Source organism: Argiope bruennichi, chromosome 6 (genome assembly GCF_947563725.1).
Source record: "Argiope bruennichi chromosome 6, qqArgBrue1.1, whole genome shotgun sequence".
Classification (NCBI taxonomy): Eukaryota; Metazoa; Arthropoda; class Arachnida; order Araneae; family Araneidae; genus Argiope; species Argiope bruennichi.
The window spans coordinates 32,114,781-32,134,008 of NC_079156.1; the positions used below are offsets into that span (position 1 = coordinate 32,114,781).

General features: G+C 32.2%; 1 protein-coding gene across 2 annotated transcripts in view; it reads left to right on the forward strand.

Annotated features, from left to right (window-relative positions):
• LOC129971305 (protein sprint-like) overlaps nt 1–19,228 on the forward strand; it is a 157,390-nt gene that overhangs the window by 82,529 nt on the left and 55,633 nt on the right. The window contains exon 1 of one of the 2 annotated variants that reach the window (XM_056084932.1): nt 11,256–11,285. The exons of the other annotated variant lie outside the window; for it this stretch is intronic. The gene's annotated coding sequence lies outside the window, so the exon portion shown is untranslated. Of the gene's footprint in view, nt 1–11,255; nt 11,286–19,228 lie in introns of those variants that run through there. 2 annotated transcript variants of the gene reach the window in all.

Here is a 19,228-nt window from a genome sequence, read left to right on the forward strand (position 1 = left end):
AAATTCATCAACAAAAAATTTATTTAAAGCTGCAATTTGTAGATGAGATTTGAGTACTGTATTATTAAAAGATACTGGTATAATGCTTACTTCATTTCTGCAATCATTCAAGGAGTCATTTTGGAGGCCTTTCCCAACAGCTGGCAATGAACTTAAGAGTGTTAACTGCTCAAAAGTAATTCACTTACTAAATTCAAGTCTTAACAAAACATAAACAACAAAATAGTTAAAAATATCCCTTATTCATTTGATTTGCACCATTATCGGAAGCGCATATCTCACTTAGTATTTTGACGTCAGAAGAATTATCCAGGTTTTTTTTAATGTGTTAATTGGCCGGTTTATCTATTTGTGAATAAAACTAAACACGTATAAAACTTAGATTTGGGTTTGTAAAATTCACATTCTATTTACATTTTTATGCTGGAGTTTAGCAAATGTTATTGAGTTGAGTTCTTCAAATTTTTGCTGATTCCTTATATTCTCATTTCTATGCCAGTTAGAAGTTATTGCTAATAATTTTACAGTTTTTTTTTTTTTTTTTTTTTTTTTTCCGTTTTGTGATTGATAAAGTATCTTTCTGTTTGTGGGTCACTATTTGTTACAATTTGATTTTAATAATTAAATACATTATATATATAGATTACATTATATATAGAGTGAGAACTCCATTGCAATGAAATAAACGTAACAAGATAAGAAAAATTAATTGCACTACGGAGGGGGGAGGCAAACAATACCAAATACATTTAATTAGATCTGAGATATGGTTAACAGGATTACAACCTGTCCTAGATGGACAAATATTCTAGTATGAACAGAAAATACGCAGGTTTCGAATTAAAATAGCACTATTAAAAATCATAACTGAAAAAAAAAAAAAAACCCTAGCAGAAAACGCATTTAACGGAACGAAGGGCAAGGTCTAACAAAGAACTCCGGAAATGCGCTCTACTCATTCAGTTTAGGGTTGCGGAAACGAACAGTGTAAGCAAACAATTGCAACTTTATTAATTTATGCTTCATTTCTCATTGACATAAAAGCAATTTAATATTCTCTACATTGATAAAACATTTTACTTTCAAAAAACTGTAAAAATAAATTTAACGTAAGTCAGTGTTTTGCAATCATTAAATTTTAGTTCAATTTCTACTGTTTAGAATGGAGTAATCTAAAATTATTTGTTTTGACCATTTAGAATATTTTCATTTAATTTTCTCAAACAACATTTTCTCGCAATCTTCTTGACAACATTTATTGAAAAGAAGCTAGTTATTTTTTCGGGTAAAATTTATTTTCAAAACAAAAAATGTTAAATTAGAATTCTTTAATTATTTGTTTTTGAATAAAATTAATTCATATATCCGTGATGTAAGACATCAGAGCAGGGCTAATCTAATTTTGAAATCTTCCGTGCTTTTTTGGTCCTGCGAAAAATTTTTGTCACTGTAAATGTTAAATAAAATTGGTTAGTTGACATGCGTGATGGCGGGACATTTGTATGAATGTGATGTCATCTAAATTGATTCCATTGTGTAAAGAAGACAAAAAGAAAAAGCTTCAGTGCATCTGTTAAGTTTGACTGATATCTGTTTAAACATTACTACCATTATTTTTTAAAAAATATGATCAGTTGTCAAATGTATCATTTTGTGAAGAAATTGATTGATTAAATCAAACGAATTTCTAGATATATAAAACTTTTATTTATTTTATTATTGTTTTTAGATCTCCCTTTGCCCTTAATTTTCTAGGCATGTATTAAAATAAAACGTGGATCCCAACTTCAACAATTGGACCGATTTTGCCAGTTTTATTCGCCGGTTAATTTCGTAACTTAGCATGCATAGCGAACCAGTCAAATTTTTTCTCTCTATATATATATACAGGGTGGTCAAAAAAAAACTTCCCCTATATATGAAACCCTAGTGGCCTATCCGCTCAACCAATCGGACCAAAATTTCAAACGTGGTTGTTTGAAGGTATGCGCTGGAGATTGTGATGATTCTAAACAACACAGGGTTCACAGTTACGGTTACAGTGAGAGAATTTTGAAATTTTCGAATGGCAACACCCACTTTTTCTTTGCGCAAATTGATCAGCGTATTGAAAAACCACAAATGGCGTTGGAACGATTAGCGTGTGATAAAAATTTCCGCCGTAAAGCATATGCAAAGAAGAGCATTATAAAGGACTAATGACAACAGAGAGAGGAAAGAGAAAAAAAGTTTTTATTGGAATGGAAAGTTATAATTACAGGTTTTCAACGTTTTCATCTTCGCAGGCGACAACGCATTGCATTCGGGAGATTGTGGACAACAATGCCGAACGTAACATGAAAGGAGGAATCTGTATAACTTCACGTGTTATGGCATCTTGCAATTCTGACACATCTCGTGGACCAGGCATGTACACCTTAGATTTCAGATAACCCCAGAACCAGAAATCCATAGGAGTAAGTCGGGGGATCGCGGTGGCCACGAAACTGCAAAGTTACTAGAGATGACTCTATCAGCAAAGTGTTGTTGCAGCACTGGTCGAAAACATTGGGCGACGTGTGGAGGATCCCCATCTTGCATCCATACAATGTACCTAATGACATTTCGTTGCTGCAATTCAGGAATAACGGAATTCCGCAACTGTGTCAGAATTACAAGATGCGATAACACGTGAGGTTATGCAGATTCCTCCTTTCATGTTACGTTCGGCATTGTTGTCCACAATCTCCCGAATGCAATGCGTTGTCGCCTGCGAAGATGAAAAAGTTGAAAACCTGTAGTTATAACTTTCCATTCCAATAAAAACTTTTTTTCTCTTTCCTTTCTGTGTTGTCATTAGTCTTTTATAATGCTCTTCTTTGCATATGCTTTACGGCGGCAATTTTCGTCACACGCTAATCGTTCCAACGTCATTTGTGGTTTTTCAATACGCTGATCAATTTACGCAATGAAAAGGTGAGTGTGGCCATTCGAAAATTTCAAAATTCTCTCACTGTAACCGTAACTGTGAACCCTGTGTTGTTTAGAATCATCACAATCTCCAGCGCATACCTTCAAACAACCATGTCTGAAATTTTGGTTCGATTGGTTGAGCGGATAGGCCGCTAGGGTTTCATATATAGGGGAAGTTTTTTTTTTTTTTTGACCACCCTGTATATTGTGCAAGTAATTTAAAAAGTATTTTCATTTGATGTAATTCATCAATGCTGATTGACATTTCTAAAATAAATGAATGCTGTTAATTTCTTCTGCCAAAGTGGTTAGTTTTAATTTATTCTTAAAACTGATTATTTGTCGATTTGTTTGACTTGTTTCTTTTCATGCACTGAAAGTTTGTTTAATGAATTGTCTGTAAAACTCGACTTTCGTAAATACCTAATTTATTTATAACAATCACGATTGAAAGCTTTTTTTTTTGTTGTTGTTAAAATGCTTACATTTATGTTCAATGGACCGTATGATTTCCCTCATTTTCGAAAAGTGAAAGTCGATGTCGTCTATTCGAAAATAAATAAATAAAAGTTAGTAAAAATTGTTTGAATAACTATACTATTTAAATGAAAAGGACCTAAAAAGTTGATATTACTGAATTGAAATAGAACCGACAAATACTCGAAAAGCCCTTAATATCAAGTTCTCTAAACCAACACAAATATTGTTTTATTACAGGAAAACTGTCAGTTTCTTTTTATTCTTTATGGATGTCCATCTTTTTAATTGGTGGGAAAAATCAATATTCGTGAGCTATTAAATTCTTTTCCCCCATTCCTTAACCGACAACCGCAACCACTGCTACTAAAAGTAGTACCAATTTGCTTACTATCGTTTTAGGATGTTCTGTGAATTATGACGAATTGCGTCTTCTTCGAAACTGTTAACGTCATGTGGGTGGGTGGGGACTGCCTGTTTTGAATGGCTTTTCGAAACAGGTGTCAGTGGACGGATGCATTTTTCCAACAACCGTTGTGTCACCATTTTAACTTTTCTACCTCTTCCTATTCGCACAACAATACCTTACAACCGGTTTTACAAAGGGGGGGAAAAAAAACTTTTGACTCATTTACATTCAACTGATTGTCCAGTATTATATAATTAACACTTGCTTTGTTTTGGGGTTATGTGAATGGAACTTTTTAATTTGAATCTGTTTGTTTCAAGAATTTTGCTACTTAAATAGTACTGTTGTTTCAGAAAATAATAATAATAATAATAATAATAAAGAATATGTTGTTCAGTCAAGTATGTCGAAGTGTTATTACTCTTGGAATTTACTTTCCAAAGAAATTATGATTCAGATTAACGCAAGAGAATTTCGATACCCAGATCTGCCATTACTAGACATATTTTCCTCCTCTTATTTATTTGGAAAGATAATTAAAAAAAAAAAGTCTTAGAATTTTTAGTTTATGTTTGAAGTTTATTAAATTTATTTTTTTCCCTTTCGAAAAGCAATTATTATTGTTTACTTCAAAAACAATTTTTTTTTTCGGAAAAATAACAATTATGATACCAATTGAAATAGTAGAATGAGATTTCTTTTATTTTTTTTCCTTCTGTCTGGGAATTCAGACAAACAGAAAAGTAATTTTTAAGTATTTTTCGACGAAGTCCAATTTTCAAAAAATAATGCTGGTATTTATTTGAAATCTTTACCAGAGACGATTTCTTTCAATTTAATAAGTTACTTAAGTGGGTTTCAAACATTTCGTGCTAATTAAAAAAAATAAAATGGAAAAATATTTTTTCTAAATGTGCAGGTTTTTGGAAAAAAAAATAAATTACTCCTGATCTAATGATCTTCAGTAGCTCATTTTGTAATACATACAATTGTTTAAATTAAACATCTCTTTCTAAATTAGTAGTCTTAATGCAATGTTAGTTGCTCATTTTGTAATACATACAATTGTTTAAATTAAGCATTTCTTTCTAAATTAGTAGTCTTTTAACATTTAAAAACAAATGTGTCATTACCATCCTGTTAATAGTCTTTAATATTTAAAAGTGACCGGTGTCTCTTTAATACCACTCAGCTTGTCCTATAACGAAGTTAGACGCATATTTTGTAGAAATAACATAAACTAATGAAGTCGTTTAATGTTTTTTTTCTACGTTTTGGTACTTTTCAAGACAATTGGCCTGGATTATTTGGTATGTAATGTGTATAGATGTTGTAGAGTAATAAAAAAATTGAAACTTTCTCGATACGCTTTTACCATACGCTTCCTCTTATTTTCTTCAAATACCTGAGGATTTATACCGTTCTGTGAGTTACCATGACAGTGAGGCTTTTTAGTTTCAGGCAAATAAGAAAAGCTGAAGCATAAATTAGCTACTTGAGGAATAGTTCGTTTACCAGAAAAATGCCATCAAGTACAGAAGCTCACAACTTCATTATCTGAATCACATGTAAATAGTACGTCATATTGGCATTGTTTCTGATCTCTTAACGGACAGAAAATGCTTGAAATGAGGCTAATTTTTCGATAACTTTAAATCTTTTTATAGTTTTATTTGATTTCAGGGTCATACTAATGTTTGAATGAATTCTGTGCTCATGTTTCTAAATGCGTCGTTAGTGATATTGGAGGTTGATGCACTCAACCAAATCAGGCTCAAGGTCATAAGATGATCCATGATAAGGTGTTTGAATGATTAAGTTTCATTGCAAACCAAGCCACCTTACACTGAGCACTTGAACCCTATGTTAGATGAATTATTAAATTTTATTTTGTTTTGCTTAGTATGCTTTTAAGTTGTTTTTTTTTTAACCCTTACGCGCATGAAATCACTGTATTGCTTTCCTTTTAAATTAAGTCCTCTTTAAAAGTTTTATTTCTATATAAAAAATTTCGTGGAATCCATGAATATTTCAAGAGTTCTAGGAATTCTAAGTTGAATTTTAACGCAGAGTATATCATGCAGTTAGATAGTGAAGAAAATAACACAGTTACTCCATTATTTTTATAATTCGCAAAATGATCGATAGCAAACCAACAGTTAACAATACATAAGGATGATTAACCCGTTTGTTGTCATGAATCATGCATGTGATACGGACTCCTATTTAAGAAGATGCTTATTTCTGTACTCTCTTTTAATTGTAGTACAGAATAGAATATCTAATTAGTTGGAAAGTGTGAACAACGGGATAAAACAAGGATATATAAACTAAACATAGACGTATTCTAGTCGCATCGAATTCTACATTGAATGGGAACTTTTGCTGCCTCTTAAATATGGATAAACAATGATTTAAATGATCATAATTTTAGATATCAAATTTGATAATTATGTAATCTTGTGATTACAACTGTAATTGTATATCAAATTTTGATTTCAATTAATCGTGGGGGGAGAGGGAGCGGTGCCAAAAATACATGTTCGGTCTTCAGGTGTATTAGCCACATGCAAGGAATTAATCGTCAAAAATTGCATGTCTGATTAAGTAAAAATGTTAGATTTATGGCCAAGAGCCATTTTTCGTAAATATTGTTGGCCTATGCTTTATTGGGAACTCGATATTTTGACGAATCTCCAGGTTTCAGACCTCCATGAGTTCGAAAAACGAGTGAGTTTTGGAAAATGTCTGTCTGTCTGTGACAGAACTCAAAAACGCTGTACGCTAGACGGTTGAAATTTGCTATACCCTTTTTACAAATTTTGAATAAAATCTGTTCAGAGGAAGTACATCTATCTGACTGTGCTAATATAAATTAACACAATAATTACAAAACGAAAAGAGCTAGTAGTTAAAGCTCGGTACACAGAATTAACATCTGTAGTGTAGAAGACGCCTGTCAAATTTTGAGCAAAATTCAACTATGTGTTGACTGTCCGTTGATCTGTATTTTCAGAGACATGTAAACGTGATAATTCAAAAATGTAATGAAATGTATCAAATAAAGGATTAAATTTAGTAAACACAAAATTTGGTGTTTTGTGACTACAAGTGCAGTTTTGAGTTAAAACAATCGAATCGTATCTAAAACACAAATTCGAGTTTTGGTTTCTATTAACCACATGCGGGAATTAATACCCAAATAACTCGCTAAAGACGATACGATCGATTCTGTAGAAATGCTAAATTCTCGCCAAAAGTCAATATTTCGTAACTATTGTACGCCAATGACATGTCTGGCATGGCAAGTTTATCAGAAAGTATGCTAGAAAGTTTTACGGAGACCATTCCCACTGATTTTCCATTAATGCTGGTTTTCCGTTCTTCATATGATTAAAGGTTTATTATTATTAAACATTAAGTTGACAAATGCCAGATTAAATGAATTACCTCATGATTATCGAAATGAGTGTCGGCAAATATGTAACCGAATAAATAATCCGTTTAGATTTAATATTAGTGTTACAATATTACTTGAATTACAATATTAGTGTTACAAACGACACTTTATGTATCTTATCGCCTAGTCTTATTATCAGATATTATGCATTTATACGTTTCGACAAACAATTGTCCTTTGTCTACGGTTTAAACTCTTGAATCAGCCTCTATGATAAAATGATCGAAATTTATCGATGAGATACGGTACCGGTTTTGCTGGATCATTATTATTCTGCAACTTTTTATTAACCTCTGTTGGGGAAAAAAAAATAAACTCCCATTTTTTTTTTCTATCATTGTTGATGAATTTCTGAAATCACTTCGGTATTCTATCCAACTTGAATTTAAATCTCTTTAAACAGAAACTATCCAACTCGATTTTTTTGTGGTTAAAAATTACTGTTATTTTGTTGAGAAATATTGTTTAAAGTATTACTTTGTTTTCAGGCATTTAACATTGAATTTATAGAATGGCAATGGTTTATTTATTCACACGGTATTCGTTCATTTGATACATGTGCAAGTTTAAATCGCTTGTATTTGGATAATATCTCGAAATGATATATTGATGGAGAAATTTTCTTTTTGTATCTATTATCGACAATGTTACCTTATGTAATAATCAAGCAAAGCAAACAATGAAAAAAATAAAAACCATGGTAACGCTAAAGATTGCACAAAATGTCTCCCCCACCCCATCTTTACTAGCAAAGTCCCAGAACGTATGAAGTTTTTAACGACATATTTTGTATATGTATGTAATCATTGGTTTTGTTTAAGTGCATATAACAGATAGCAAAAAGGATATCACCCCAATAAGCATGTCACTAGCATGATAGTTTAATCCACCATCGAATAAAATCTGGTCCGTTTTTGAAAATGCTCTTTTTCTCGAATCGGAGAAGTATTTCATACTTTATCAATTTGACATTTGATATTCTCTAGAATGCCTCGGTAATGATTGAAATGTTTAATCGTTTCATACATTCCCAGCCGGTTCTTAACATTCTATAAAATGCCGGCTTTGATACATTGATGATAGCATGTCAATTGTCTCATTTGATAATGCTACGTTAAACACTCCAAATAGTGTTGTCCGTTTTAATCAACAAAGAAACGATGCATCAATGTTATATGCCATTTTGTTAAGACCACGCCAGCATGTCTTTCTTTTCTATGTGATTACAAAATCATTTTTCCTTTTATGCCACTTGTAATGATTTGCAAGATTAACCCGATAACAAGACTCGAAATTTACCATTGTTGCACATTGTCAGTCAATGACTTACGCAACAGCAACTCTGAGAACCTGAAGATGTCAAGCGCCATTAAGGTCAAGAATGAGTTTCAACTTACCAAAGGGTGGAAAAAAAGAATAGAAAAGAAAAGCTAAATTCTTTTTTTCTTTTCTTTCCTTGCTGCATATTATCTGACACCGAAAGGAAGAAAGGCCCAGAGAATGGCGCGAAAACCATCTGTTGACATCCAACCTACGTAACGAGAGATGATGGAAGAAAAAGACTTGTACCGCCTCTTCAGACGTGCGCAAGACGACCGTTATTCTTGTCATCTCATTCTCCGCCTTAATTAAATGCTTTCTTCGAGTGAGATCGAGATTTTCACTCTCTCTCTCTTTTATTATCCGAAAGCAATTCTCGAGATTTACGCGAGGCCGTTAGGTTTGATTACATCTTCCTCCATTTGCATCTTAAGGAGATGGTTATGTTGGGTTATGTCCGAACTTTTATGAGCCATCTTGAGTTTGCGATTGGCATAATAATATTGTTGTCACTTGATCTCTCTCTCTCTTTTTTTTTTCAGCTTTTGTGCATAATCTTCATTTTTGAGAACAACCATGTGCTTCGAATTTCAATTTTTATTGCTCTCTCTCTCTCTTTCCTTTCTTTTTTTGTAATCGAATAAATTTTCTTTCGGATCTTGGTAACATTTATGTCGAATGGGACATTAAATACATTTAGGCTCATTATCTCGACCCACTTGGAAGTCCTTCGATTTTATTGTATTAGAAGATTTTCAACCATGTGTAACGGATTATTTAGCTTCTTTTTCTCTGCAAGTTCTCCTATTTAATCAGTGGCATCAGAATTTAAAATGATTTTCTGGCATCGTTAAAGCTTTGAAATGGTCTGTGATGTTGATTGTTTTCTTCATCTTACATTTACATGCAAGATTACACTTTATAATCCTATTTTATTTCGGGGGGGGGGGGTGAAACATCGCTCTTTGTGACTTGATGCTTTTCTAAATACAGATTAGTAAAGGTGAACAAATTGGCAAAGATGACGTTGTTAGATTATCAAAGGAGCATCATGATTAAGGCAGAAACCTGACTGTCATGATGCTGCTGATTTGATTGTTGATAATGCTTGATATGAAATGAAATGATGCATATAAAGGCTATTTTATTTTTTAAAAAATTATTTTACATAAAGAATTTCGAGAGTAAAACTCTTAGCTTTCCAAGAATTTCATTTTCCTGAGTCATGCTGTTATTAAGCATCATAAAGTTTCATCTAGGAATTTTATTTAATGTTCAAAGAAAAGAAAAAGATTTTTGAATACGTGGTGTGCTGCAAGATTTTAAGAAAGATAAAATAGTACGTGGAATGGCACTTTTGCATAAGGAAGCCAATTTTTTGTTGAATTGTGATGTGAGTGCTTTCGGCGTTCAGTCGCCTGTGGTTTACTAAATTTGTAGGCATTATTCAAATAAATATCTTTGCTTTGCCATTTACTACTATTATGGATATGAGTATTTGACATTTGTATTTGAGACATTTTGTATATACGAGTATACACATTTGTATACATATTTCTGACTTCCCTGAATCTGAAAAAACACATTTTTAAAATTATGTTTAGTCTGTCTTTCAAAATGTTAATTCAAAAATGCTTTGAATTAGACAGATGAAATTTGGCGTATGATCTGTACTCTAAATTTTTAGATCTCAATCGAATTTTGAACGAAATCCACTCAGAGAAAGTATCTGCCCGGTTGTCGGAATATAAGTTAACACAGTAACTGCAAAACAAGGAGAGGTAGATAGATAACATTTGGTGTACAGATTTAACATCTGAAATGTAGATTTGTGCCGAATTTGGAACCAATTCTGTTAAGGTGTTGACTATCTGTGAGTCTACTTTTGCATGCACATGAACATAATAGCTCAAAAATGTAATGACTTAAATAAATGAAGTTTAGTATATGATCTTGTGTCTACAAATATTGGTTTGTGTTAAATTTTGGTTTTAATTTATTGAGAGAGGGGAAAGCTTGCAAAATATACTTTGTTTTTTGGTACTTGTGTATTAACCACATTCTAATAATTAATCGCCAAAGATATCACTGTATTAGGCTCTTTCATAACTATTGATCCTAATAGCATGCGGTTAGTAATACACATAATACATTTATTTGAAAGTATGTAGAAAGCTACTGAGAGACCACTTCCACTGACTTTTGAAAGTAAATTTATCAGCAATTTAAAACCTTTGACGGTTGTGTGTTAGCCAATATATTGCTTCTTAACTCAGAAATGCTTTTTGCCTTGTAAGTGTCTGAACGATATCTCAACGAACTCCAGATTTTCAGCAACCATCGAAGCAATTTCGTGCGAAAAACGATTTATTTGGTCCTTGCTAGGAAATTCTTATCGTGGGCTCTGGAACTAAGGAAATGCGAGCCGCCTGTAATGTCGAGAGAGCGGGAAAGGGCTTTCCTGGTTGAGGAGAAGAAAAAAATTATTTCCATGACGAAGTTCATGAAGGCGAAGGATTTATGGTCTATTTATTTCCCTCAGCGATCCATACTGCCGTCTTCCTGCTCTGTTCCTTCTTAACATCGACTGGTGCGGAAACCCTTTCCCTTGGCGACTCAAAACAACACTTATTAGACGGAAATTCGGTTCTCTCGAGCGGATTGCAGGTTAGTAATATTAGCACATGTGATGACTCATTTGAGTTATATATATTGCATTATTCTTTGTTAAAGAAGTTTTCGTTCATTAAGACCGAAATAACTGGTGAGAATTATCAGCAGAAAAATGTTTAGACTTTCCAGGCTTTCAGAATTGTTTAAGAAATTATTTTTATGAATGGTATTTTCAAAACTATTGTATATCATTATTTAGTTGAATGCTTCTATGGTAGAAAAATGAAAATAGTTGTTTGTTTTGAAATCGGGCAGAAACATTTTCTTTAGATGCAGCATCTAATCACATTCGCCATACTAATTCTCATATTTTAATGAACCTGGCCAAAAATAATCTTTGCTTATAGAGATTCGTTTAGGTAAAAAAGAGGAATTCGATGAATTGTTATTCATTATGTTTTATTTTTCAAATTATCAAGGATGACATTGGCAGGTTATCTCATCCATAGGCAGCTAAACGTACTTTTAAAAGGATCTTTCTTGCGAAAATTGTCTAAAATCAGGTCTTAAAAGTAAATAGATTTACTCTGTTAGCATTCATTGATATGCTCTGTTTATGTTATTAACAGCTAATTGGAGAAGTGAATCTGAGAACGCTTCAATGTAGAATAAACATATTTAGATCTCCAGGATCCATTAAACATACTCAAAACACCAGGATCTATTCTGAACTGTCGAGCTACAGGTGATGATGATTTATTTAAACCACATCATAATTTTAGTGTTCATATCGGGATCTGTGTTTTTGATGGTTCATTTTTTGGGGTCGCAGAAAAACGCAACTTTCAAAAAGGCGTATAGAATTAAACACTTTTTAGATTACGAACATGGTAAAATAAAGAAGTTAAACGTTTTTGAATGCCTTTCATCTCACAATAGTCAGCATATTGCTTCAAAATCGGACTTCAATCCAACAAATCAAATCATTCTTTAATATTACTGTGGTGATCTATAGTTCAGAATCTAATTTGGCTCCCCCACGAAAATAATGCCATCACTTTTCATTGTTGTTTCTGATTCAGTGTTCCTCGCCCACCCTGCCAAAAGGTTCCTGCCCTCTTCATGCAAATGATAGCGTGTGCTTGCATACTAGCACTTTCATTAAACCGTTTAGTGATTCTGAAACCCCTGCTGTTACGGTCCTAGAGAATGCTCTTCTATTTACATTAAAAGATGAGCCTTTACTAAGTAGCTGGGTTGGAAGAATCCCCCTCCTAACGCAGATACTAATTGTATTTCGTTCCAGCGACTGGCAACAGCTTTTTGGACTCTTTCCAGATTTTTCCCACTTTTCGGATTGTTGAACATAGCTTTTACGCGTGTCTTAAGATCGACTTTTCTTCGGATATATTTTTATTTTATTCCACTGCTCTTTATTTGGGTAACTTTTTCTTCCTTTTTAAAAAATTATTTCTCTGATGTGAATCCTCTTACGTTTCCTTTTATCTTTTTGAAATGCATTCAAGCTGTTTTTGGTTTCTTTCAACTTTTCTCCCTTCAGTTTCTGAAGACCTTTAAAAAAATGAAAATGCTCTAATCTGCTTTGTGTTCATTTGACTGAAAGGTTTTCTATTGTTACTTCAAAAGTGATTGCTTCACTCTTGTTCATGGAGTGGCTCTGTTCGTAAAGTGAATTTTGGAAGAAAGTTCGAATGTTTTTTTTTTTCTTATTGACTTTCGTTTATTGTAAGATGTACGTGTACATCCAGCCCTCCCCCCCCCCACTTATTTTTATGTACTTTGCATTTTTTAAACTTTATTTTAAAAATTTACTTGTTTTATTCTGTAAAAATAAAAGGATACAATCCGTCTTTTCTGGTTCTTTATTTCAAATGGAGAGTCTCATTTTAATTAAATTTACTATTAGAGTGTCCCATTCTTATTCATGACGTTTTGAAGTATAATTTTCATATTATTACATATGTCTCTTTATTTTGCATAAATTTAGAGTAATATATAGATAAAATTACGATGTAGATTATATCTTTAAAAAAACTTTATTTTTGAATAGCTTTTCATTTCAGCATCCAATTTCTGTTGGTGGGTAACGCCCCAAAAAATTGAAGTATGGTTCAAACAAATACATATAAAAGGGAAACGAGAAGTCCACGGAATGTAATATAGTTTGTTATTTTGACGTTTTTAGAGCAATTCATTATAAACCAAGGGCATTGGTGAAATTCCAACTAGGTAATGCCACCTCACCCCAAGGCGTTCTAATAAATCTTAATGACCACATCATCCCGACAGCATCGGCAGAAATTTTGGATGTAACCTAAGGACCATCACCGGCCACAATACAGTCTTTTCCTATTACATTGATAAAGAGTAGCCAACCCCACACCATTTTCTCTGGGCAGCGAGAACCAATCACCATACCGGAAGCTGCTCATCTGAAGTGCCTTCCTGGGAGATTTCCAAATAATCATACTAGGCAGTTGCCTAGGATTTCCTGGCTGAGAAGGATCCGCAATTTACAAAGGCTTATATAGAAATTTTATTTTTCTAGTTACAAAATAAATAAGTTTGTAAAAAAATAAGTTCTAGGAATGTTAAAATATTAGAATATTAACACTTTATCAAGTATAATTAGTCATGTTCCCTATTTGTTTCTTTACATTCACTTAATTATTGAATATTTATAAAACTGAACATGTGTTTCAATAATATTTTGTATAAACGTGGATATTGGGGAGTCTGAGTGCATAAATAAAAACCAATACATATTCACAGAATATGAAAAAATTAACCTAAAAGGAAAATTAACATATTAAATATGTGCTGAAATCTAAACTAAATTAACCATCTTATTAAAAGAAGGACCGATTTTAATAAGATGATCACTGACTGGAGTCATGAAATGTCTAAAACCACAAGAGGTCAGAGGAGTGTTCCTAGACAAAACAATGTAAAAAAAAAAAAAAAAAAAAAAAAGTAAAACGAACAATATTAAAATTTAAAACAGTGACCAAGAAAAATGATTTATAACAGGTTTGACAAAATAATGTCACATAAAATATTTTTTTTAAACATAATATAAAAGATTTTAATATTGGATTATTTTCTTTATACCTTGCATTGTTTCCAAATGCAGCTTGAACTATTTTTGCTTTTTTTAAATCGCGTAATTTCAGTTTATTGAAAATTGAAGTTTTATTTCACATATTTGATGTCTCATTTCTACAAATGAATACATTGTATCTTCAAAATTCGTTAGTATGTGCATTTTCAAAAACGTATCATCCCCCCCCCATTAAATCATAGTGCTAAACTTGATCGACTATCTCAACATTTAAACTTTCTCTATCATTAAGTTATCTTGTATGCAGAACCATAAACGACACTTCTTAAATAAAACCGAAGAAAGCGCGCCATTGTTTGTTAATTAAATCGTTTTTGTAATAGAAAACAAATAAGGAAAATGCTTCGGAACTGCATTTTAATAAAGATGGAAAGTCTAAAATGAAATAAATCAAAACAAAAAAGACTTTTCTCTTCTTTTTCGCTGTCTTTCCTTTCCAGTTGAGTTAATTAGCCTCAACCAGTTTGCAGTAGTTAACTGGGGATGTGGAGCTTAACACTTGAACGAGCGATTCTCTGTTCGCAACAACCGAGTGGTTGTCGAGTGACTTAATTTGATGAGGTTCGTCGAGTGGCCCTCGCTCAAGGAGCCGATTTGTTTTCACTGCGATTCCACGGAGCAAACACTTCGAATAAAAGATCGGAACAGGGGTATTTTTGTTTTTGTCCTTTTATTTTTTTCTGACGCATTTTTTTGCAGCGATATCGATTTCGCAAAAGCAAGGTTTCGCAGCTGGGCTTGAAACCGCAGATTCGATGGGGGTTTCTTGTGACGCAGTTTAGGTTAGTACGAAATATCTACGCCCATCCCTATTTTAAGCAATTGTTTCATTGAGGCCGTGAGTGAAAGAATTCATTATTCGCCGGACGATCATAGAAAAAAGTTGATCATTATATTTATTTATATGTTCATTTCAACAGTGTATTTTAGCTTAGATCGTATGCCTTTTGTGCCTAATAAAAGCGAATTGTTAAGAGATCAAAAGCAATGTGTTGCCGTTTTATATTTCCTAATTATGTTTATGTTTGTAGAATGGTTTAATTTTTCGTTAACTTCCTGTTTTTCCATAAGTTGATTTTGCAGTGTATTGATTTTTATAAAATATATCAAGTTTTTTTGGTCTTGTGTTAAACTAACCGGTTTTGGCGACTAGCTGATTTACGGAAAGTATTGACTACATGCTTCCTTTTAAATCACTTTTTGTATAACTTAATAGTCATGATTCATTCATGGAACACTTCCATGGTAAAACGGTTAAAATATATCTTAATTCCGCTTCATAATCCAATTTTTTAAAATTTAATGTTTGGACTGGTATATATTATGTTTAAACCAACAATTTTTTTAAAAAAAGTTATAAAGCATTATTGTGTGTTATATTTTAAACAATGTTGATTTAGTAGTAACGTGTGAAATACTTTATAGAGTGATAAATAATTAATAATAGTTATATTTAATTAAAAAGAGTTAAAAATTTAATTATTTTTCACTTTCTCATATATGAAATATATACAGAGAAAGTATTGTAATCGTCAAAAAAAAAAAAAAAAAAAATGGAACTCAAGATTTTGACGACTTTTCTGGTTTCGAACCTGTCGGAGTCCGAAAAATACATTTTTGGAATTATATATATCTATTTGTGACCATGATAACTGAAAAACATATGGAACTAGGTGGATGGCATTTGATATGTGAACTTTACTCCAAATGTGTCGATTTCTTTCAAATTTTGTTCGAAATTCACTTAGGGGAAGTCTGGCTGTTCGATTACACATTAATACAATAACTGCATATCATAAAGAGCTAGATAAATGGCATTTAGTATACAGAACTAACATCTAAAATTTAGACTCATTTCAAATTCGGAATCGATTCCAATCAAGGAGTGACCGTCTATCGGTCTGTGCTTTCGCATGCATGTAAGCGCAGTTAACTCAGAAACGCTATGGCTTATAAATAGAATTTGGCATGTGATCTTGTGGCTACACTCATAATTCTATATCAAATTTCGGTTTCAGTTAGTCAGAAAAGAAAAAAAAGACGCCCAGTGTACATATTCGAATTTCTGATATTATAGTATTAGCAACATGCTAACGATTAAAAGCCAAAGATCGCTCGTTGGATTCAGTAAAAATTTTTGATTCAAGCTTTAGATCGATATTTCATAATTATTTCTTCTTAGTGTCATGCTAGGCATTCGTGGCCTTGCCCAAGATCCACAATTTAATGCCGGGAAAGGGAGATAACATCTTTATTAGAGAATATGCGAGAAAATTTCGGGAACACTACTTTTGTTGGTTTGAGAAAGGACTGACTAAAGCTGGTAAATTCCTGAAAGGCATATTAATAGCTTGTGTTACAGCTGGAAAAAATGTGTAGTATAACTAATTTACGGTAGTGAAAGCATAGTTTTTAAGCTATAGATTTATTTTTGATGTGAAGAAGTAACGAATGGATAGATAAGTGGATAGTGTTGAAAGAGAATTTCGTAACTGATCTAAACCCTCCTTTCATGTCTCCTTGGAGAAATCTGATAAAATTGGCAGTTAACCACTTCATTATTTATGACTAATATATTCGTCATCAGTCGTGGATTTCCAAGTAAGCTGCTACAGAAGGCCGGAAGCTAGTTGATTAAAAAGTTGATACTTTACTTGTCAAATAAAGTAGTTTGTAAAAATGACAGATTAAGTGAATGATAAAATAGTAGGATAATATCAACTTTTCATTAAGTATAATGGATGAGGTTCCTATTTGTTTCATTACATTCACTAAATTGTTAGAAAATTCATACAGACAGAACCTCTCATTCATAATTTTATATACAAACATTGATAACCGGGCAATCTGAAATCATAATACTTTTAAAAGTTATTAACATAAAAAAAATTCGTTCTAAAGGAAATCACTAAGATGTTAAAGATGTGCGGAAATGTGAAACTATATTAGTAATTTTATTTAAAGAGCCTGTCTATGGCCACAATACATCTAAATTCGCCACTTTTCATCATGGGGAAAAGAAAAAGAGGGAAAAACGCACAATTTTATGTTTTGACGAATATATTCGTTACGAGTAAACTAAACTGTGATGACAAATTGTAATTTAAATTGCAATTTTGGTGAAAATTAAAATATATTCGTTTATTAAACCTCAAATTGTTTGGAATGTTAAGTAAATGAATGTATGCGATTAATGAAATATATAAAGAAATAAGTCATATCATGACAATTTAATTTCATATTACATATACTATGTGTATATGTAATATGAAAGACTAAAGAAAAGAACTTTCTAAACTTAAATTTTGCTTTTGTACTTTCTTCGTGGTTTAAATGTCATTCTTTGCATATCATTATATGTATAAAGCACCCTCCCATGCAGATAGTCCTAACCTCATGTCAATGCACATTTCAATTACGGTTATCTGTCATTTTTAATAATGCATCCTTTGAGAACTCTGTAATGAGGGGACATCTCTCTGTGAAAGGCACATTTGCGTATGAATGCTATCATTAGCTTTCATAGGCAAATAAACAGGCCGATATGTCAGGAACCTATCGTTCTTTAGCGGGTCTATCAACCGCATTAATCGTTGGAAAACCGTGCTGATGTCCTCCTCGACAAAGGCGCTTGGAATAGTTGGATCCTTTTATCAGAGTCACGGTCGTTTAACCATGGAGATGGTTATCTCGATGGTTTTCGAACTGCATGACACGCAGATCATGGGATTTGCTGGATTACGGGTCTCACTATTCAGTTGGATTCATTAAGGTTTAGCTTTGGTGCGTTTTATTGATGGTTAGTTTGTAAAAGTCGTTATAAAAATTGCTTTATATTTGTTAAGGAAGGCTGCTGCTGATAGATGAATGTTTAGTCAGCTTTGAAGTAAACATTTTCACGTCATTTAAATATCCCATTAATGGAAGGGGTAAAAATCTGCTTCTTCAATTTTCTTTGCTACTGATTTAAATATATGCTATAAGTCAAATTGCTTCGTATCATAAAATTTATTATTTATAGAACCCAATAGTATGGAAGTAAAGAGGAAAAGAAAAAAAAAGATATAAGGAATGGTAAAAGAATTCGTAAAAAAATTCGAAAGTTTTGCTTTTGTTTAAAATAGTTTCAATAGAAATTTTTGTCTGGGCTGCGCTGTTCAATTACTTCTGGAATCTTTCACTTTGGAAATATTGTCCGTTAAATCCCGTTTTCATATTCTTCCCAATTAAAAAATAGTTCGTAGTTAATAATGCAATACTTAAAATAGTTAATAAATAGCAATAAATAAAATAGCAATCGATAATAGTTAATGTAATAGTTAAATAGCCCTTAATAGTTCCTATTCTCTTCAAAGGTTAAATAATTATTATACTATTTCCATTTGTACTTGTAATTTTGCTAAAACTCGCATTACATATTTGTATTATAGAGAACTGAGTGGTCTCTGTATAGCAAATATAAAATTTAATTCGAAAACTTTCAATAATTTAATCAGCAATCTTTCAATCATGTATTATTCAATTTTATTCATATTTTTACATAATCCATTCCATTATGAGTTCGCCGCTCTCCTATTTGTCTTTTATTACAGCGATATAGACTCTTTGAATGTCTTTCGGGGATTGTTGAGAAAGAGATGAGGTTGAAACTAATAAAGTAGCTAAGCATCGTGTCTGAACAATTAGGAGAGAAAATGATTAATCGTTGGGGGAGAATTGATGACAATATCCGTCTTTTGGACGCCGTTATTCTTGAACTAAATTACGAAACGAGGCGACTTTTTTTTTTTTTTTTTTTTTTTTAATTTCTAAAAATAGAAGCTACTGTGTATTTTTAGGATTGCTTTGTTTTTCA